The sequence below is a fragment of the Elephantulus edwardii genome, unplaced genomic scaffold, assembly GCF_000299155.1.
Source record: "Elephantulus edwardii isolate Elephantulus edwardi_28Jun2011 unplaced genomic scaffold, EleEdw1.0 scaffold00077, whole genome shotgun sequence".
Lineage (NCBI taxonomy): Eukaryota > Metazoa > Chordata > Mammalia > Macroscelidea > Macroscelididae > Elephantulus > Elephantulus edwardii.
The window spans coordinates 8,230,509-8,253,366 of record NW_006399827.1 but is presented as its reverse complement, the minus strand read 5'-3'; the positions used below and the strand labels follow the sequence as shown (position 1 = coordinate 8,253,366).

Here is a 22,858-nt window from a genome sequence, read left to right as displayed (position 1 = left end):
GTTTGGAAGTGCTCTAGGATCCCCACTGAGATGTCCAAGTTGGACCCAGGGCCCTCTCCTTCCCCGAAGTCTCAACTCCAGCCCAAGGCGAGCGCTGATCCCACTGTTCTCTCAGGTGGCCTGGGTTCTAGCCAGGGCCAGGTTTACCTGGGCGTTCCCCAGACTTCCTGTAGACCTGAGCTCCCGAAATAAAGATCCCTTCTGCCTTCAAGTCGCAGCTGTACTGTTTCCTCTGCCAGTTGCCGTGCCAGGGTGCCCTGCACCTGGACATGGAATTAGACTGCTCTGTGACCTTGGACAAATTACTTAACCTCTCTGACAGGTTCAAGTGACAGATGATGGTTTCCAACAGCTCATACATTCCATAAGGGTGAGGTCAGCGTAGAACGGCTTCCTGGTGGCTCAGTGGGTAAGCACTCAGCAGCTAACTGGAAAAGTTGGCAGCTTGAATCCACCAGTGGCTCCCAGGGAGAAAGCTGTGGCCATCGGCTTCCATGAAGACTACAGCTTTGGACCCCAGATGGGGCCATCCTACTCTGTTCTATAGACCTGCTATACACGGGAATGGATTCAATGTCAACGGGATAGCCAGCACCTCATCTAGAAACTAGCATAGTATGTGCTCAACTTGTTGAATGAGTGAATGAGTCGCTTGATGACTGTTGTCGTTGAAGAACATAGAGTCAGAACCGACCCATCGCAGACCCTCCAGTGGGTTTTCAGAGGCAGTTAATTACATGGAAGATTGCCCATCCTTCTCCCGCTGAGCTGCTAGTGGTTTCCAACCGTGTGCCTCCGGGATTGCAGTGCAGCTTCTTGCCACTAGGCCACCAGGGCTGATGATTAAACTTAACAATGTAATCATATCCCATCTCATGGCAACCCTCTACTGGGTTTCTAAAACTACACAGTAATGAGAGGAGGCGGCTTCATCTTCCTCCTGGGGAGCAGCTGGGGGGCTCCGAACACTGGTCTTTCTTTCCCATCCAGCACTTAGGCTGTGGTGCATGGCAAATGTCCCAAGTCAAAATGTCTTCTTCATAATGATCTGTCTTTGCTTACTGTGATTGGTTAACATCTGAAGAAACGTGGACACACAGTAGTTAGGTTTGATTACAACACACCAAAACTGTCCCCCTCAGTCACTCAAAGGAGAAACCCAGAAGTTGCTGGTGAAGCCTCTAACCAGATCCTCCCTCTGACCATTTATTTCCTAAAGGCTTCTCACATCGCACCCCTCCAGCCCTTTCTGCCTCTTCTCACGGCCTCGAGCTTCCTGAACTTCCACATCCTCACTTGTCTATCCATGTCCTCTGTGTCTGCTTCCTCCTCCGGCCCATCCTCCCCACTGCTGTCACCTGATGTCTCTGGTATCACTTCTTAGCCCTAGCTCCCGGCTTGTCCTTCAAAGCTCCTGTGATCTGGGGTCCCTGCCAGCCTCCCCTCCTGCCCTGTCATCCACTTCCAAGTGATCTCCCAGGCCCCGTCTTTTTGTGCCTCACTGCCAGGGCTTGCTTGTACTGCCCTTCTGCAAGACTCCCTGCCATGCCTCACCTCAGCCCTCCCGTGGAAAACATTGCCAGTTTATGTCACCTCCTCCAGGAAATCCTTTAGGCCCCACCCAGCCTAGATTACAGACTCCTCAGCCCTGCTCCCTATTACCCACACCTGACTGCTTCACTGTGCCCACCACATCATTTTATAATTATCAGCTTATGTGTCTGGCTTCTCCATTAAATTGTTAGTTTGCTGGGGAGCAGACATCATGCTTGTTCATCACTGTGCCCCTCTGTGCTTGGTGCCTGGTAACTCTCTTATTCACTTACTGTTGCTTTCTACCAGATTACTCCTCACTTTGTTGGTGAGTTCATTGTGATGCATAACAGCGCCATTGGAGGAAGACCTTACATTTCTGTGGCTTAAAACTGCAATCTTAGTTTGCTCACTGTTCTGTGGATTTGGGGTGTGGGAAGGTCTTAGATGGGTCATTCTCACTTGGGGTCTCTGTGAGTCTAGGGCTACAGTCATCTGAAGGCTCGATGGGGCTGGATGCCCAAGATAGCACACTGGTGGCTGACTGGGCCCTCATCTGGACCTTCCACTTGGGGTGTCCTCTCCAGTAGAGTAGTTTGAGGATAGTTGGATTTCTTTTATAGCCTAAATTCCTCCAGAGTGGGTGTCCCAAGAGGGAGCAAGAAGGAAGCTGTCTGGCCTTTGTGACCTTATTTTGTATTAGGGATGGAGTTATGCCCCAACCAGCAGATGCCAGAAACCAGGAGCAGGAGCCACAAAAGGAATAAACTTGGTCAAGACCCTGACTGAGAATCTTAGTCTCTAAATTTTCGAGAAAAGACAGTTTTGTTCTTCAAAGACATTCCTTTCTGGTGTTTCTGTTACAGCAATATTATGAAGTGAAGACACTTTGAAAATTAGGCAAGGTGACCCCACAAGGGGTCAAGCGTGTGGGAGAGTGTGAGGGCGGAGCAAGATAGGGCAAGACTTCCAGCTTTTGTTCCCAGGGCAGCTATGAATCTTAGTTGACTCAACAACACACAACAACAACAACAACACTGCACCATGTTCTCTGAGTCATAATTAAGTTGCTAAGATTGGCTCACATTCAAAGGCAGAGGACAGAGCCTCTATCTTTCAATGGAGGGAATGCCAAGGAACTTGCAGGCAAACTTTAAAACCAACGCAGCTCTCAACTTATGCTGGCTGGATGGGTAGACGGATGCCAAGGTACTCTCCATTGATCTCACCTCTCCTGGCCTCTGAGGTCTGGCTTCCTCACTCCTGTGATCTCAGCACATCTGAGGATTAGCAAGGGCAGAGGGACCTACGGCAGAACCACAGGTAACAGCCCGCTGTGCCTGCCTCTGAGTGCCTGCTGTCAGTGGGCAGACGCTAGGACAAGTCACCCTTCCTGTCCTACAATTCAGTTTCCCCATCGGAACACAAGGTGCTGGGTCAGATGGCCTCTACAATCCCTTTCTCAAATGTCCAAGGCGATTTGCTGTTTAAACTTGAACTTGTTGCCATCAACTCATAGTCCTCCACCTAGTTTCTGCAACTGTAACCATAATGATAGGATACTGATCATCTTTTCCCCCTTGGACCTGCTGGTGCATTTGAACTGCCCTGAAGATGGTATAGCAGCACAGCTCACTACGGACGAGGTCATCATAGCGCTGTCATTATCTGTTAGCTCATTGCCATAGAATCAGAACTGGAACTGACTCATAGTTGGCCTTCCAGGAGTCACTGAGACTATAAATCAACCATCTTTCTTCCAGGGAGATGCTGATGAATTTGCACTAAGAGATTCCAGTCTTTGGGTTAGCAGCACAACTACTATGAACTATGCCACCAGAGTTCCTCACTAGATATTGTTGTTGCTGTTGTTGGTATGTGCCTCTTGGTTGGAACTAACTCATAGCTGACCTTCCAGTGGATTTTTCAGAGCCTGTAAATCACACAGGAGGAGACCACTCATCTTTGTTCCTTGGAGCAGCTGGTAGATTTGAACCTGGGGCCTTTGAGTTGGCAGCACAACTTTTTACCACTAGGCCATCAGATTTCCCTCATTATATGTATTGTTGTTGTTGTTGTTATGTGCTGTTGAGTTGACTCCTACTTAAAGCCACCCTATGAATAACAGCTCTGAACCTTGCTTTATCCTGAGCCAATTTCATCGTCTCTGACACACCCACCCCATTACCCCAGTCACTGAGTCAATCTATCTCATCCAGGGTCTTCCTCTCTTGCATTATCCCCACACACTCCAAGAACGATGTCTCTCTCCAAGAACTGGATCCACCTTGCAACATGCCCAAAGTATGTCAGATGGAGCTTCAGAATCTTTGCTTCCAAGGAGCAGCCTGGTTTCACCCTCTCTAGGATGAATCTGTTTATTCTCTTAGCAGTCTAGAATATATTCAATACTCTTCTCCAGCACCACAACTCAAAGACATCAATTCTTCTATCATCCTTATTCATTGTCCAGCTCTCTGATGCATAGCAAAGTAATTGTGAAGACCATGGCCTGGATCAGGTGTACCTTAGTCTCTAGAATGACATCATTGCTCTTCAGTACTCTGGAAAGGTCCCTGACTGGGAGATGCAAATCAAAACAACAATGAAGTGTCATCTAACTCCAGCAACAATAGCAAAGTTCAACAAGAGAGCAAACAACAAATGCTGAGGAGATTCTGGAGAGACTGGAACTCTCATACACTGTTGCTGAAAATGCAAAATGGTGCAACCACTATAAAAGGCAGTTTGGTTCTTCCTTAGAAAGTTGAGACTAGAAATACTATTTGATCCAGCAATCCCACTACCAGGTACATATCTCAAAGAAATAAGAGCTATGACACATACGTACATACATGTTCATTGCAACATTATCTACAACAGCAAACACAGGAAGCAAGATGAATGCCTGTCAATAGATGAGTGGCTAAAGAAACTATGGTGCATTCATACAGAAGATTATTATTCAATAGTAAAGAATGATACAGAACCTGTGAAATTTATTAATGCACAACATGGATTAATCCAGGAGAAATTATGCTGAATAACATAAAGTCAGTCACAAAAGGACAATTATGGTCTAAGACCAAAGCAAAGGAAAAATTCACACAGGTGGAATATTTCTTGGATGATTAACAGGAATGGAAGAGGGAGCGGGAAGGGAGTACAAATTAATAGATAGATGGACTGGGTGAATGAGGTTGATCTACCATTGTAATTAATTAAGCTAATGATTTGTACGCCTTTGAGCTGTGGTGCTGGAGAAGAGTATTGAATGTACCATGGACTACCAAGAAAACAAACAGATTCAGCCTAGAGAGGGTTAAACCAGGCTGCTCCTTGGAGGCAAGGATTCTGGGGCTTCGTCTGACATAGTTTGGACATGTTGTAAGGAGAGACAGGTCTTTAGAGAGGGACATCATGCTGGGTAGAGTGGAGGGACAGCGCAGGAGGGGAAGACCCTCTATGAGGTGGATTGATTCAGTGACTGGGGTAATTGGGATGGGTGTGTCAGAGGCAATAAGATTGGCACAGGATGGAGCACGGTTTTAGGGCTGTTGTACATAGGGTCGCTATGAGTCACAAACGACTCGACGGCACATAACAACAACAACAATGATTTGTAATCAATGAAATGTGTACGAACGATTCAATGAAAAACCATTATGATTTTGAAATTTTTACTCACATAAAAAAATTTTTTTTAAGTCACACGTGGAAGTTAATGACCACAAAAAAAAAAAGAACCAATTTATTCATGAAAATCCCCCTCCTGATTTTCCAGCAGGTGTGTATCATTTCTGCTTTCCTCCTGAGAGGTCAGCCTTTATGCCTTTTTAAGATTTGGCTTTTCCCCCCCACCAATGACATAAACATGCAGCATATTCTGGTGAGAAAAACTGAGATATGTAAAGTAAGCAGACTAAAATCTGAACATTCCTCTGACCTCCCTTTATGTCCAGCCTCTTCTCAAAGCTGACCTCCCCATCAGCTCAGTGGGTATCCCTGCGTCCCTTTGCTCCGCCTGCTTTCACGTAATGAACGCGAACACAGCACAGACCACTCTGTTGCACACCGGCTCACTATGATTCGGAGCCGATTTCAAGCACACCCAACAACATTTTCACGTATTTTGAAATATAGAGAGAGGTAGTTTTGTTTTGTCTGGACAGCAATGAGATTATATTGTGAATGTTATTCCGCAGCGTCTTTTGCACTGTTTTTGTGTCTTGGTCATCATTCCACGTCAGAGGATAAAGCTCGCCTAGTCTTTTCCTGTTGCATAATATGCAATGGCATCCTTGAGTCATACAACTATCTTAAAAGCTCAGCTGCTAACCAAAAGGTTGGAAGTTCAAGTCCACCTAGAGGCCAGGGGAAGAAATGGCTGAAAATGAAATTCCTAAAATCCAGTCACTGGAAACTCTTTGGAGCACAGTTCTACTCTGACACACTTGGGGGGACTCCCTGAGTCACAGTCAACTCAACACCTTGTTATTGGTGTAGCAGCCCTAGCTGGAATGTTCTACAGTTTATTTGCCTCTTCCACAAGCTTCAAATCCACCAGTTGCTCCGAGGGAGAGAGATAAGCAATCTCCTTCCGCGGAGATTTACAGCCTCTGAAAAACTGCTGGAGGGTCAGCTATGGGTCGGTTCCCACTCAACATACTCAACAACAATAACTCCTCATCTTGGCAGTTTCCAATTTTTAATCACGTTATTCAATCCTACAATGGACATCCGCAGGCTGTGTTTCGCACAATCCTGGAATTGCAAGGTTGGATGAGGACACGAGTTCAAATCCTACCAGCAGGTTATGAGCTGTGTGACCCGGAACAACTCCGGATTGCTGAGCGCTCCCCGTGTTATTACAACTCTAATAATAGCGGCCGCCGCCCTCCCCGCCTCCCGGCTGTGCTGGGAGGGGAGGTGCACGCACCTCACCCCGGCCTCTCCGCCCCCAGGGGCGAGGGGAGGGCACAGGTCGCCGGTCCCCATTCTGCTGCTGCTTATCAGCCCGCCTCTGGCGCCAGTTACGTAACTGAGCCGCTAATGCTGTTTTATTTGTCGATGGAACCCAAATTAAAAGAGGAAATTATTCTCCTGATGCTCAACTCGCCTAATCCCCATCTGTCTCTCCCCTGGTTCTCCGTGTTCACCGAGCGCTCCCATCTAAAGGTCTTGAACGCATTCCAGATTTCTAATTTAGTTTGCTTATGTAACCAAAAATATTATGGCCGCGTTTCCTGGGGGTGATTAAGTCTATATTCTGGGCTCCAGGCACACTAAAAACAGCAGCGCCAGGGCCTGCGCCCCGCGCGCGCGCACCACGCGCCTGCTGGTTTTGGTTCCTCGGAGGCGCGGGCGGCTCAGCGGCGGGCGAGGCGGGCGCCACCGCGGGGAGGAGGCCGGCCGCGCACGGAGGGTGTAGCGGGGCCTCAGAGTTGGAAGGGCGGACGGGCGGAACCAGGGCAGGCGGGGAGCCCAGAGGCGCTGGCGAGGGGCGGCTGCAGCCCTCTGGGAGTCCTCTTGGAAACTCAGCCGCTTCCATGGCCTTTTATCCTCCAGTTCCTACAGTCTGTTATGCCATGCCCACTGGAATCCATCTTTCCAGAAAGCTGTGCAAGTGCTTTTCAGAAAGCAATCTGTAGAACGGTGTCGGTTGCGCCATTATCTTCCTACGTATCCTGGGAAACAATGCCCATCAATCCGGGAGTGGTCAGAAGGTCTGGAACACTGTTGATTAGAAAAAAAGAATATGGCAGATCAAGATGCAGGAATATGGCTCTGATGGTTAAATTTAAATAATTTTAAAAAGAAAGCGCTGAAACGTACGTGATCATGGTCCCATTTCTGTTGTTTGGGGGTTTTTTTGGCTAGGAAAAAAAAATATTTGCACAAGGTGTATCTGAGAAGGGACATTGATCCAAAAATTTACAAAGGACTAATAAACCTCACCGATAAGGAAACAACCCAATTTTACAAATGAGTAAAATATCTGAACAAACACCTCGATGACTGTTCCCAAAAAAGCACAAGAGATGTTCAACATCATGTCTTTGGAGGGAAACCCTTACACACACCTGTTCAAACCCAACCCACCCCAGGCGTCAGTTCTGCCTCCTGGTCACCGTGTGTGTGACAGAGCGGAAGCTCCACAGAGCTCTCATGGCTGTAATCTTTACCTCTCCAGTTCTCCAGGCCTTTCTTCTATGGTACTGCGGGTAGGGTGAAAACGCCAGCCTTCGTTAGTAGCTAAGTACAAGTCATTTGCACTATCCAGGTACTTTGTTATTATAATGTGCCATTGAGTTGGACTCCAACTCATAGCTACCCTATGTACAACAGCTCTGAACCCTGCCCTATCCTGAGCCAACCTCATTGCCTCTGACACACCTACCCCATTACCTCAGGCACTGAGTCAATCCATCTCATCCAGGGTCTTCCTCTCTTGCATTATCCCTCGACCCTCCCAAGCACGATGTCCCTCTCCAGGCACTGGGGCCTCCTTGAAACATGCCCAAAGTACGCAGATGGAGCTTCAGCATCCTTGCCTCCAAGGAGCAGTCTGGTTTCACCCTCTCCAGGATGAACCTGTTTGTTCTCTTAGCTGTCCATGGTACATTCAGTACTCTTCTCCAGCACCACAGCTCAAAGACATCAATTCTTCTATCATCCTTATTCATTATCCAGCTCTCTGATGCTTAGCACGTAATTGTGAAGACCATGGCCTGGATCAGGTGCACCTATTGTGTTGTTATTAGATCCAAGTGTCTGTACAGTGTGAGGTGGGAGGGCTCTGACTCATCGTGACCTTTTGTACAACAGAATGAAACTCCACTCTCCTCGTAACTCACACACACCTTTTATACATATATATATATATATATATATATATATATATATATATATACACAATAAAACAGCAAAACCAACAAATCCTCATTTCCATGGAACCAACCCATAGCTGACCCTCCACTGGGTTTCAATTGCACACCGGGAAACTGACCATCTTCCTCTTGAGTAGCCACTGTTGTTAAATGCTGCTGAGTTGGTCACCACTCATGGCCACTATGGATCTGCACCCTGTGCTATTTTGTACCCTCCTCACCATCTCTGACACACCTGAGATCACCAGTACAGTGTCTTCCCCTCCTTCTCTGACCCTCCACCTTTCCAACCACTATGTCCTTTTCCAAGGACTGATCCCTCCTAATGGCATGCCCAGAGTATGTCAGACAGGGTTTCACGCTCCTTGCCTTCAAGGAGCCCCTTGGCTACATCTTTTCCAAGTCATACTTGTTTGTCTTTTGGGCAAAGCATGGGACATTCAGCTATCTTCTCCGACACCATAACCCAAAGGCATTGATTCTTCTTCTATTATCCTTCTTCAGTATCCAGCTTCCAGCTACAAAGCAAGTATTTCAGAAGATAATGGCTTAGTCTTCAAACTGACTTTTGTTGGTAGGTGAGCACATCGCTCTTCAGCACTTGGGAAAGGTCCCTGGCAGCTGACATTCCCAATGGAATATTTTTATTTCCTGCCTGCTGGTGCCAAGGGTGTCCACTGTGATTTCAAGCAAGATGAAGTCATTGACAATTTCTCTCTCTTCTCCATCTATCACGATGTTAGCTGTTGGCCCAGTGTGAAGAGTGGTTTCCAAATGCCGCAGAAGTGGGATTCTTGGGTTAGCAGCACAACTGACTGCACCCTGCCCCACCAGCACGCCCTGCACACCTATTGTTATGTGCAGGTAAGTCAGAACTAAAGTGTGGCTGACCCTCCAGCAGGTTTTCAGAGGCAGGTTTTCAGGTTTTAAATCACACAGGAGGAGAATGCTTATTCTCCTTCGCAGAAGCTACTGGATTCAAACTGCGTGCCTTTGGAGTGGCAGTGCCAACTCCTTTCCACTAGGCCACCACAGCTCCCTAAAATCCAAAAGACTGGCAATATCCAATGCAAGGGAGAGTCTTCTGCTCTGAAGGCCAGGCCAGAGCCAGAAGGAGGTGCTACTGCCCCCACTCTCAACGCTGAATCAGAGGCCTCACTGGCTCTTGAGATGTGCCCTCAGCTTGACTTCTCAGGGTCACAGCAGGGTCTGCTGTGGGTGCTGAGGGCCAGGACGAGTTTTCCAAGCCACAGGGGTGCTTCCTTCCTGACACAGGCCCAGACTGTATCTATACCAGGTGACTGAACATTTGGGGCATCCACGTGGCCCATCCCAAAATGTACTTGTACTCGCCAAGGTCTTATCCCCAGAGGTGTTAGCCTTTCAAATAAGGTTCCGAGGTCAGTTAGTCTGAGAACACTCGGTAGGGAGCGGATCTACACAGGTTTCTGGACTTCAGGACTTCTCTGGTCCTTGGTAACTCTTCAAAAGGTACTCATTGCTGCTGATTCCAACTCATAGCAGACCCTCCAGTGGTTTCCAAGCCTGTGAATGGACAGGAGGCGATCACCCAGCATTCCCGAGTGCAGCTGCGGGTGGATTTGAACCACCAGAGTGATGTCACCTTTGGGTTAGCAGCACAACTTCCGACCAACTAGGCCAACAGAACCCCCTTCCAAAAGCATGTGTAGAACCAACAAATACATCTCTTCTCCAGAAAGAAACAACTCAGGGGCCAGGGCATCCCCTGGGGCTGGGAGTCACAAGACAAGGAGCTGGTGAGGACACAGGGACAGGCTTGGGGAGTGGGGGGTGGGGAGGAGACAGACCTCAGGGAAATGGAAAAGGATGGTGGTTAAACATGCAGAGCTGTGAGAAGAGGGGAGGCCACCTCACCTGTGAGAGATTAAAAAGCAAAGTCAACAGAGAGCCGGGACGGGGGGGGGGGGGGGGCCCTCTCACAGCCGGGGCCAGGGCTAATCTCCTTTCTCAGTGTTTGAGCCTTTGGCACATGTAAATGTATGCCCACACCTGGGCACATGCTTTGGACACACACGTGCGTGCTCACATACCAGCAGGCACTAGTACACGGTGCACGTGCACACACTCGTCCCCTCACCAAAGCCCAGCCACTCTTGCACACTCATACACACACAAGTGCATGCAAGCATGCATCAACGCACACAGACTGCCCCCCTCATTTACAGAAGAACACACTTGTGGAGACACACCCAGCACACTCACACGTTCGCACACACACACACACACAGACAAGCCCAGTGCCCTGCAAAGTCAAGGTAGCTCTCACACACACACACACACACACACACACACACACACACACACACACTCAGGTCAGGCTGCTCTCCGAGAGCAAGAGCATGTCTGCATCCACAAGCTCACGCCCAGTGAATTCTGAGCCCCTGAGCAGGTTCCCGGCTTTTATGTGTCTGCCCGGGAAAGGGTGTGGGGCCAGCAGGCGTGGGAGTGAAATTGTGGTTTAGAGGGAAGCTGAAGGACTCCTAAAAACACATTTAGCAAAGCAGTTCACAGAAGGCATATGTCCTTCGAGTATTTTTATCTTTAGCATTCGTATGTCTCGCAGAGTCTGGGTGTCTCAGCATTGCTCCCAGGAAAGAGGACAAGTGGCTGGGTTTTAGAGCAGATGGCCTCAGGGTGTAGAGTCAGGAAAGATACTCCCCCCCACAAAAAGCGTGCGGGAGGGGATACACACACACACACACACACACACACACACACCCCACTGCTCCTTTTTCTTGATGATAGGGTCCCCCACAGTCTTGCCTAACCTGTCCTCTTCCCACCAGGACACTGGCCAACAGGGCAGACTCCCCCACCCCCCAATCTCTATCAGGTCCCTGAAAAGAGTATATGACATGACGGATCCCAACCCTCAAATTATCCCTGTGCCCAGAAGCTTAGCACTCTAGGACACTCTGGACGAGCGCCCTAAGTCTCGGGCCAGCACTGTGGCCACTTGCAGGGAGGCCCTTCACCAGCTTCCCAAAAGCACGCATAGATGGCATTTCCCCCGTTTCTGAGCTGGCAGATGGTCTGGACATGTTGTGTGAACAAACTGGTGTATCGCAGAGGCCCTTTGATCGTAAGACTGTGACACAGCCAGGTTCACCAACCAGCCAGTTCTGGTGCCTGCTGTCCACCAGAACGCAGAAGCCACCTTGCCTTCTCTGGCAGAGCTCATCGGCCTGCTTTGCCATGTGGTGGAGAAAAGAGCGCCCAGAAACCTCACATCCTATGCCCCAATTATCTGTGGCACATTAGACCTGCAAACGTCAACATCTTCTAAAGAAATTATGTAAAGAATATTTAATAGCAAGGAAAAATACTCAGGAGCTATTAAGTTACGATAGCAGAAAAGCAAATATTGTAATCTTGTGTTTATTTTAAAACGGTAATAAATGTGTTTGGACAGAAAGGAAACTGGAAAAGCAAACAGTGACTATCTTTAGAAAAAGTTATCATTAACAAATATTTATTGAGCACCTACTATTTTTCAGACTGTTCTGGGTGCTGTAGATGCAATAATGGAGACAAAACCTGAGGGGGCTTATATTCTGAGGGTTAATACATAATAAATAAGATGCTACACATTTGATCAATATATGCATATTAAATGGTTATTTTAAAAGAAAGGTAGGGGGTACCCAAAACACACTTTTTTTTTAATAATAATACTTTGAAAATTTATTTAAGTCTATCTGAAAAAAGTATTTCTTTTTTTTTAAATTTAGGTTATTTTTCATTTCAATGAACATCTACAGAGATTTTGGGATTCCATTCATTCATTGTTGCACCCTTCTCCCAGCCAAAACACACTTTTTAAATCAATTCCGACTCAAGGATTTTCAAGGTTAGAATGTGAACAGGAGTAGAATGCCTCATCTTCTTCCAAGGAGTGACTGGTGAATTTGAACTGCCCACCTTCCAGTTGGCAGCGTAATTCTTAAGCTATGACACCACCAGGGCTCCTTTAAGTGGTGGTACACCAATGTTGTTGTTTTTATTATGTGCTGTAGAGTCGCCTGTGACTCATAGTGACCTTATGTACAACAGCCCTAAATCCTGCTCTACTTTGTGCCAATCTTATTGTCTTCGACGCCCCCTTATCCCCCCAGTCACTGAATCAATCCATCTCATCGAGGATCTTCCTCTCCTGCACTGTCCCTCCACCCTCCCAAGCATGATGTCCCTCTCCAGGCACTGGTCTCACCTTGCAACATCCCCAAAGTATGTCAGAAGAAGCTTCAGAATCCTTGCCTCCAAGGAGCAGCCTGGCTTCACCCTCTCCAGGACAAACCTGTTTCTTCTCCCAGCAGTCCATGGTATATTCAATACTCTTCTCCAGCACCACAAATCAAAGGCATCAATTCTCCTTCTAGCATCCCTAGTCATTGTCCAGCTTTCTGATGCATAGCAAATAATTGCAAAGACCATGGCCTAGATCAGGCGCACCTTAGAATCCAGACTGACATCGTTACTCTTCAATACTTTGGAGAGGTCTTGGACAGCAGACTTTCCCAATGCAACTCATCTTTTAATTTCCTGGCTGCTGGTACCAAGAGTGTTGATTGTGGAGCCAAACAAACTAAAGCTGTGAACAATCTCAATCTCTTCACCATCTATCCTGATGCTGCCAATTGATCCAGTGGTGAGAATCTTTGGCTTCTTCATATTGAGCTTCAGTCCATATTGAAGGCTGCTGTCCTTGACCTTCTGCAGCAGGCACTTCAAGTCCTCCTCAGATTCAGCAAGCAGGGTTGTGCCATCTTCATAACGCAGATTGTTGATGAGTCTTTCTCCAATCCTGATACCACATTTCTCCTCATAGAGCTCAGCCCCCCGGATGATCTGCTCCGCATATAGACTGAAAAGGTATGGAGACAGGACACATCCCTGGCATACACCCTTCCCAATTTTGAACCATGCAGTGTTTCCTTGCTCTGTTCTGCTACACCAGTATGAATAAGAAAAAAAAAAGAGGGCAAAATAGAGGGTGATGGTTGTTGGGTTGTGTTTTGTTTTTTGCTTTTTTTTTTCCAGAGCAGTTTTAGCCAAATAGAAAAATTGAGAAGGTGGTCTAGAGAGTTTCCATACATCTCAGGCACAATTCCCTCTATCGTTGAGATCGTATAGAAGTTATATGAGAGGCCTGTGTTTGTTCTTTAGGAAGTCCATGATTTATTCACTATTCTTCGTCTACACTATAATTCAAAGGCATCAACTCTTTGTCCAGTTTGCTTTTTCACTGTACAACTTTCACATCGCACGAAGCAACTGACTATACCTGGCCTTAGTGAGGCACACGTTAGCACTTTAAAGAAGTGCGTGGCAAGACATTTGCCCAATTCAATACATACTTTTCATTTCTTCTCTATTTCCTTAGTGAGTGTTGATTGTAGATACAAGGAACAGTAAGTACTTGACAACTTCAATCTTTTCTCCATCTACCCTATAGCTGCTGTGGGATTTTCTTTCTTTTATATGAAGTATAATCAATAGTGGCAAGAAGCTGCATGGCAATCCCAGAGGCATTCGAGGCCACCAGCCACTCTGTGGAAGAAAGATGGGCCATCTCCTCCGGTGTGAACAACTGCCTCTGAAAACCCGCCAGAGGGTCAGCTATGGGTCTATGGTCTGTTCCAAGTCAGTGGTACACAACAAACAACAGTAATCCACATTGAAGGCCACACAGTCTTTGATCTTCTTTGGTCCTTCAAGTTCTCTTCATTTTCAGCAAGCAAGGTTGTGTCACCTGTGTATCCTAGGTTGTGGATGAGTTCTTCCAATCCTGATGCCGCCTTCTTCCTGTAGATCAGCTTCTCTGCTTAGCACACAGATTGAACAGGTCTGGTGACCAGACTGGTGCTGAGAACTGGTTTTAACCCATGTTGTACTCCTGTGTTCTGTTTGAAGGACTGCTCCTTGGTTCATGAATGGGTTTTGCATGAGTACAATTAAGCATTCTGGAATTCCCGTTCAAGATGTAGGCACTGGATGAGTTCTGGGATTTTAATACGGCCGTCAGTGAAAGCTTCTTTGTGAAGGGGATGTGTGAATGAAGGCCCGAAGAAGGTGAGAGCCAACGGTGGAGCCATTTAACAGGGACATTCCAGGAAGAGAGAACCAGTAAGCCTTGGGGCAGGCATGTGTGTTGTGTTGTATTCAAGGAACAAGGAAGTCAGCGAACCAGATGCCAACCCTCGGAAGACCTCCAGGAGGGACGTGGAGGTGGCACAGGAGCCGTTTCACAGTCCTTTGGCTTTTTCCTGGGTTGACGGAGGAAACAGACAACTGCCATGATCTGGCTTATTATTATTATTAAAATCACTCTTATTACTTTGCTGGAAATAAAAGGCCGTGAAGCAGACGCTGTGGTAAGGATCCGAGGAGAGATGAGGTTGGCTTAGCTCACGTTGTTGCACTGGAGGTGGGGCAAAGGGTCAGATTCCGAATCTACTTAGAAAGGCAGAACTAAGGATCTTCTGACAAACTGATGTTGGGTGAGAGAGGAGGTTTTAGCTTGATCCTTTGGAAGGAAGCAGTTGTGATGAACCAAGGCGGGGTTGGTTGGAGGAGGAGCAGGTTTGGAAGGGATCTCAGGAGCTCAAACCCTGTGGAGCAGTTCTGCTTTGCACACATAGGGTTACCATGAACTGGAATATATAGCAATGAATGATAATAATATGTATAAAAAGATCTATTACTTATATAAAACTCATTGCAGTTTAATCAACACTGACTCATAGCTGACCACTCACTGGGTTTCTGAGGGTGTAAATTGCCTAAGAGGAGACTGCCCGTCTTTCAGGTGGTGAAGTGGGAGGAGTTACACTGCCAACCCAAAGGTAAGTGGTTCAAATCTACCAGTCACCTCATGGGAAAAAGATGGACAAGCTTCTCTGTGAGCTGGTTCTGATTCAACAATACAAACCAGCAAAGAGAGCAAAGGCTTTGCATTATCATGGACAAATCTCACAAACTTAATTTTAATTGCACAAAAGAAATCTGACACAACAGCACACACTGCCCGGCTCCATCTACAGATACTCAGAAGCAGGCCAGGCCAGCACACAGGCCAGAAGTGGGGCCACCAAGCTTCTGAGGACTGTGCTTCCATCTGGATGCTGGTTACCTGGGCATGCTCAGCTTGTATGTGTGTGATTTGTGCCATCTTCTGATTGGGTGCTTAACTCCAAATGAAAAGGAAAATAAGTAAACAAAGCAGGCCTCCTGGAGCAGGTTAAACTCACCTCCTCCCCTCCTGGCCCAAAGAAAGATGGAAAGCAGGTGTCCACCTCCCACCTCCCCCTTCTTCAGCTTGATCCCTTTCACTACCCCACCTGGGGGGCTTCCCCCACCGCAGCTTTCAGATTCTGGGGTAGAGTGGATAGGGTGGCGGGGTCTCACTGTCAGATCCAGGTCTTGGATTTTTAGGCCCTGAAAAACAGGATTGAGTGCAGCCACAGGCCTCTTCCTCCCTAGCTGGGGTCCTTGGGTCTCCCTGCCTCCAGTCATTGCCTGTGAGACAAGGCTGAGGGCCAGGGGACATGCGGGAAGGGTAAGCAGAGGGCGGGCCAGGCGTCTGGGTCCCTGGTTATGTCCTGCGGGCCTCTCTCCACCCTTCATCTCCCTGGGGCTACCGCCTGACTAGTGGGAACTCTGGCGCTTCATATCATCTTCCTGCCTCAGCGGCTCCCAGGAGAGACAGAGAAGCTGGCACCTGCTTGTCCTTAACTAGCGCCCGGGCTTGAGGGATTCAGGTTCCTGCAGCAGGGGGACAGAGGGGGTTGGTAATCAATCCGGGACCCAGTGGCCTTAGCCAGGAGCGCACATCCAGGCGCTGCCTTAGGCCGCCTAGGCTGCCCGGTTATTTATAACCACGGGTCACGTTACCTCTTGACCTTCAGCTGGGCCTGGTGACGGCGGGCGTTTAGCATCTCTTCTCCAGCGCCCACTGCGGACAGCCAGCCCTCTGTGCGCCCTCCCACTGGGGGCGGGCGGGTGCTGGGCGCAAGGCAGGGCTCAGCAGGAAGCAGGATGTTGACCTGGAGTCGCTCCTTGGGGCGGACCCAGCCACGTGTGAGTTGCGGGGTGGGAGGGTGGGGTGCGGGTTGCAGGAAGGCCGCAGGAGCTACTCTTGTTTCCTGTCCTAAAAATGTTCTGGGTGGCAGTTACATATGCAAAGTAGGGCTCCCCTGCGGAGATCTGCAGAAAGAGGTTCCTTCTTCAAAGGCGGGGGAAGGAGGTGGTGTGGCATAGAGGTGTGTCATTAGAATCGCAAAATACAAATTTACTCTTCAGCTACCCCCCCCCCCTTCTTCTTTGATGACAGCTGAAGCTCAGAGAGATAAAATACTTGCCCAAGGTCACACAGCTATCTGAGACAGACCTTCCCTCGCAGGGCCTGAGGATCCGCTGTGAACAGAGGCTGGGTTTTGGGCTGTGGGAATGGCCTGTTCATTCATTCAGCACTCACTGAGCAGCTGCTATGTGCCAGCCACTGTTCTAGGCACAAACCTGTGCTCTGTGCTGCTGGCAGTTTAGGGGACAGAGTGCATTCCTGGTGCCTGAGGTTCGGTGAAGGAGCCACTTCTCAGCCAACTGCTGAAGGTCTTAATATGTGAGTCCCATGGGGGGAAACTGAGGCGGGAGTGAGGGCCAGGCCAAGGGTGCACGGTGGGACAGTAGTCTTGCACTGTGCATTGACAGAGGATGGGGGGACATCCCAGGCCTGTGAAGCCTTAGGCTCAACAATGCAGGTCCCCTGACCCCACCCCCGTACTTCAAATGATCTTGTACCAAGGGCATGGGTGGAACTCTCCCTGAGACCCAGGAAACAACTGAGTCAGGGAGTTAGGGGAGTGGCCGGGAGAGAAGTGGAGCCTGGATGCTTCCAGCTCTTTCTGCTGTGATCTCACTTGGAAGCACTTTGAAGGACTTAGGTTGTGTCACTCAAACATCCCCTTTGAGCCTCAGTTTCCACAAATGAGAAGTGAAGATTTTTAGCTCTGGAACTCAGAAACTCCACTATCACCCGAAGTCTAGCTCATTTAGGGATGGTTCCCTCAGGCCAGATGGAGCCCCCTGGGCCAGTCTAGAGGACCAGGGTCAGAACGGCCATCAGGAGGGGGAGTGTTGGCCACGCCCCAGTAGTACTTGTAGAAGTGCTGCATATGCTGTGTGCTGTGGGAGCGGGTGGTTGTGGTTGAGCGCAATAGAGTCAGAACTAACCCATAGCTGACCCTCCAGCGTGTTTTCAGAGGCTGTAAATCTCACGAGAGGAGAGTGCCTGTCCTTCTGTGGAGAAGCTGATGGACTTGAACCGTGTGCGTTTGGAATTGCAGAGCAGCTTCTTACCACTAGGCCACCCAAGCTCTGGAGTGGCGGAGAGCATGCTGTGTGAGTGAGTGAGTAGGACTGTAGAGGTGGTCACATGTGTAGGAGGGTACCCAGGCCAGTGGATGGCCGCAGGTAACGTGTGTATTGGATCACATGTCAACCTGTTTATTTGGGAGCTTAAGGGATGACGTGTGTAGCGAGTGTGGCGGATGAGTATGTCCTGTTGGCTGTCCAGGTGTGTCTCTGTAGGGCTGTGTACTAAAGGACTCCCTTGATGAGGGCGAGGAGGAGGTAGGCTCAAGGCGGGGAAGAAAGGTCTGGAAGGGCATCCCTCACTCCGCAAACCTCCCTGGCCCACATGGTCCCTGTGGCCAGCCGGCTGGCCAGCTCTGACCAGTCAATGAACTCGGGGTCTGGAAGAGTCAGCGGGTTTTCCAACCTGTTTGCCAAATGGGATGTCAGCACGGGGGCGGAGGCGAGGGGGAAGGCAGGCCAGGGAAGGTGGCAATGACTTCATGACAACTGGCCCCGCAGCTGAGGGGGGTGGGGAGCTCGGCAGGCTGGAGTTGGAGCAGGGGCTTGGGATCTGCTCAGGGTGGGGGGAGGCAGAGAGACAGCTCAGCCAGGGCTTTCCTTGGGTCCTTCAGCTTCCTCTGTGGGGGCGGTGGTTATGCAAGTGCCCCCCCTCAGCGGGTAGGCGAGGGCCCACTGAACACACTCCAGGGCCTTCACATGAAGCCCTGGTTCTGTTTTATAGATGAGAGAACTTAGGGGAGTCTGGAACCACACAGCTAATACAAGTGTTGGAAAATGAATGTGCCCCACAGGGTGGCTTCGTGGTAAGGAGTTGTGCTGCTAACTTAAAGATACATAGTTTGAATCCACCAGCTTCTGCTAGGGAGAAGGAGGGACTATCTCCTCCTGTGCAGTTTACTGCCTCTGAAAACCCATTGGAGGGTCAGCTGTGTTCCAACTTGACAATACACAACAACAACGATATTGAGGAAAGGAAGAGACAGAGTATGGAAGAAGGAAAAAGAAGTCACCAGGAGAGCAGAGATTAGTGGGGAGAGGGGATGAGGGGTGAAGAAATATATAAGGTGCAACGGGGACTTAGGAAGGCAGAGAGAAAAGATGGATATGAATTAATTATACATCGTTCCTGGGCTTCAGCACAAAAAAGCAGTAATTAATTTTACAAAACACAATGTACAGAAATTATTTAATGAAAATAATGTAATGAATGAATGTAGAAAAGTGAACTTATATATAAGTAATAATTTTTTAAAAAACTACTTCTACGTGAACACTTTAAGGTTTAGTCATTGAATCCTCCCTAAATCCATATTCATCCCACTTCAAAGGGGCTCCTTCTTGGGCATGCCCCCTCACAGTTCCCTGCAGTTTGGGGGTTTCATCATCAATCGCCATGCAGAGGGGCTACTCTAAGTTAGCAGAAACCTTTAATTAAACATCCACGCCTGTCTTTGAGCACAAGCCAGAGGCTGGGTGCTTCCTGGGAGAGTAAGAGTGTGTGTTTAAAGGGACCTTTTCTTTGCCATTTCTTTTATATGTCTTTAACTCAGCAAATAGGATACAGACCCAGGGGTGGGGTGAGCCTTGCTCTGGCCCCAGTAGCTGAGGTCAGCCTTTGAGGGGTTCTTTCTTTAACCTTTACTAGTTTCTCTCGCCCTCCTAATGACTACCCCCACCACAGCTTTATAGTTCACAAGGACTTTCACAGACACTCGTTCCATCCTCACGCTAGTCCTGTGATGAGGACTTCATATGCCCGTTTTATAGGACAGAAAACTGCACTGAGGAAGGAGGTTTGGGAACTGGTCTTAAATCGGCAGGTGGCTGGTGCACCAGCATTGCTGACCCCTCCCTGGCCAGGCCCGAGCACCTCGTGAGCAGCAGGTCTGTTTAAAGGCATCTCCCGCGGTGGTGGCCTCTGGGGTCCCAGTGAGCCGGTCAGCAGTGTAGCCGGCAGGGCGGGATGTGCAGCCAGATTGTTACCTTCAGTCTAAGGACTGAATGAAGACCGTTCCCTGTCCCTTTATCCTGCAAATCTGCCCGGAGGGGAGAGGAAGGCGTAAAGAAGCAAAAGTGACCAGTGCCTGGCAGTGCCCTCGACAAGGTGGTAGAGTGGTGCCCTGGGCATTGGGCCCAGGCCAAGGAGAGGGAGGGGCCACTGACAGGGTACCCAGTGCCGACTAGTATGTGGTCTTCACAGGAAAATGAGGAAAATAAAGACTAGATAGTAAGGTCTTCACAAAGCTGGCCTACTGCTGTGGTTGGGGGCCACTGAGTCAATTCCAGCTCCTAATGACCCCATGTGACCCCTGGAGAACTATCTCATAGGGCTTCTGAGGCTGCTAGGAGGTTAAGTGGTGGGCTTCTAACCAAAAGGTTGGCACTTCAAACCCACCAGCTGCTCTTGGGGAGAAAGGTGGGGCCCTGTGCTTTGGTTTAATAGCTACAGTGTAGGGGTGTTGTGAGCCAGCGTGAAGGTAGTGGGTATGAGGTGAATCTATGGAATTCCAGCCCTTTCTGTCAGAGAGACACAGGGTGGGTTAGAACTGCCAACTTTTCTGTTCGCAGCCCAGCCCTGGACTATGCAGTCACCAGGACCCTGCTCAATCAGGAATTTTCACTTGGGTTCAAGTGTATGTATTTTGGGGGTGGGGACGTGTTTATAGGGACCTTCCTTTGCCATTTCTCTTTTATGCCCTTAACTCAGCAAATAGGATGCCATGACCATGCCAGGCTCTCCATTGTTTTCTCAGAAAAGTCACTGATCTGAGAAATCTGAAGTCACACTGGGATCACTGAGTTGGTTCCTAGGACTTCAGAGCTGGCTGGAAGGAGCTGTTTGTCTTTGAGAGATGATTTCTGAGTGGGCAGAGAGGCAGGCCTTCAGGGCCCCAGAGATTAGGGATCCCCAGGAAACCTGAGCAGACGGAACATCTGAGTAACTGCCCAGGGGATTTGGGGAAAGGCCCCTGGGCTGACTCTCAGGCCACACACGCTCAGCCTCTCCTCTGACCCAGTGCCAGGAGGAAATGTTCCCCTAAACCCCTCCTCAAACTCCCCCAGCGCCCCCCCCCCCCAAGCCTGGGTCTAAAATAGTCCAGGCCCCGGGAGGAGACGTCACTGGCCTGCTGGCAGCCTGCCTCTCCAAGAAGGCCTGTCGATAATGCTGAGGCCAAATATAGACGACATCGGACACCAGCGGGGACCCCGGGCCAGGGGAGCCCTGGGCCTCACACCTGCCCTACCACCGCCCCACCTCCACCCCTCCCCACCTCGTCCCACCCATGCCTTCCCCTCCAGCCCAGCCCAGCTTCCCATGCCATCCCACCTCATCCCATCCTCACCCCACTCCCTCCCCATTCTCACCCAATCCCAACCCCACCTCTTCCCACCCCACCCTATCCTCACCCCATTCAGCAGCTGGTAAGTCGCTGGCACCCCCTTCTTGCCCCCAAAAGTCCTTATCAAGTCCCCAAAGGGTGTAACGTGTAGGTCAGGCCTGGTGTGGGGACACCCCCTCCATCTGGGATCTCAAAGCACTTTTTATTATTTTTTGTGTGGGTACCGTCGAATCAGATCCGACTGGTACAGGAGGAGATTGTCTCTTCTTCTCCAGCAGAGCATCTGGTGGATTTGAACCGCTTGCCTTTGGGATTGCAGTATAACTTTTTGCCACTAGGCCACCAGAGCTCCCTTCAAAGCACTTTTATAAGCGTAACTTAATCAGGAGTCTCTCGGACCAAGCCCCCCCTCCTTTCCTCTATTTTCCAGCTTCCGAAGGAAGCCGAGGGACCCCCTCCACCCCCCCACCCCTGTAAACAGGCTGGTGGTGTGGGCAGCCCAGGAGGCAGTGAGCCCGGCCAAACCCCCAATAAACTGCTATGGAATCAAACTGCAAGCAATTAGCCCTAATCGCCAGGGCCGCCTCCACCCTCCACTCCCAGGGAATGAAAAGTCAAAGGGCAGAGCTACTGACGCAAATGCCAGGGGAGACACGTGGTGCCGAGCAGCTGGGCTCCTGCTCCGGGCTCCTCTGCCCAGGTCACCAGGCCCCAGCGCCCTGGACACTGTGTGCCTTAGGCCGGGCCCCAGAGCCAGCGATCCTAAGGCGCCCTGTGGGGAGGGGGTTTACCCTCCTCCTGTTTCTATGGCCAACAAAACCTGATTCAAGGTTAATCAGAAACTCCTGGAAATGCTGCCAGAGGCCTGGGGAAAGGGGGGGAGAGGGGCTGGAAGCAGGCAGCAGCCAAGTATCCTGAGTGCTTCCCTCCCACCTCCCAAGAGAGGAAGGAGGAAACCTTGTCTTCCTTGAGAGCAGGGACACTGTGCCCCTCTCCCTGGGACCACCTAAGCCTGGTGCCCCTGGTGCCCCCCAGTGGCTGGTGTGGAATCTGAACTTGGTCCCTGGGCTGCTGCAGGCCCAGCACCTGCCGTTCTCCTCTGGACCCTCAGCCAGGAAGTGCCTCCCTCCGGAACTCTGGACGCCAGTGCTTTGAGGTGGTCATTTTAATGCTGGAGCTGCTGGTCTTTGGAGCGTCTGTGTGCATGCCGGTTTCTCTGCTGCGTCTCGGCCTAAATGCCTCACTCACGTGAGCAAATCAGCTTCGACGTGTCTAAGAATGAGCTCATCCTCCTCTCGCCCCAAACCTGCTCCTCCTCTGACTTCCCTCTTTCTATTAATAGCAGCCGCCCTCCCTGGCCCCCAGGCTCTGAACCTCAGAGTCATCTCCAGCCCCTGCCCACACCGGGTTGCATGCCTTGCCCTGCCCATGCGCATTGTCAGATGGCTCTTCCGTCCCCCGTGACGCACATTGTCACGGCCTCGTCATCCGCTCACCTACACTGCCCTCATCCCCAACAACACAGCTGGGCCTGACCTGGCACTTGACCCCTCTTCCCCCTCTTACTGGCTGTGTGATGTTGGACAAGCAACTTAACCTCTCTGAGCCTCATCAGTCCCCAGTCCCAGCTTCACAGGGTGCTGCCTGAATGCACGTATGTAGGGTACTGATAGAACA

General features: G+C 49.7%; 1 protein-coding gene across 1 annotated transcript in view; it reads right to left on the bottom strand.

Annotated features, from left to right (window-relative positions):
* Positions 1-21,973: 21,973 nt before the first annotated feature.
* The window catches only part of SPAG9 (sperm associated antigen 9), a 171,028-nt gene continuing 170,143 nt past the window's right edge, over positions 21,974-22,858 (bottom strand). Inside the window, exon 29 of the mRNA XM_006889279.1 lies at positions 21,974-21,985. The gene's annotated coding sequence lies outside the window, so the exon portion shown is untranslated. The remainder of the gene's footprint in view (positions 21,986-22,858) is intronic.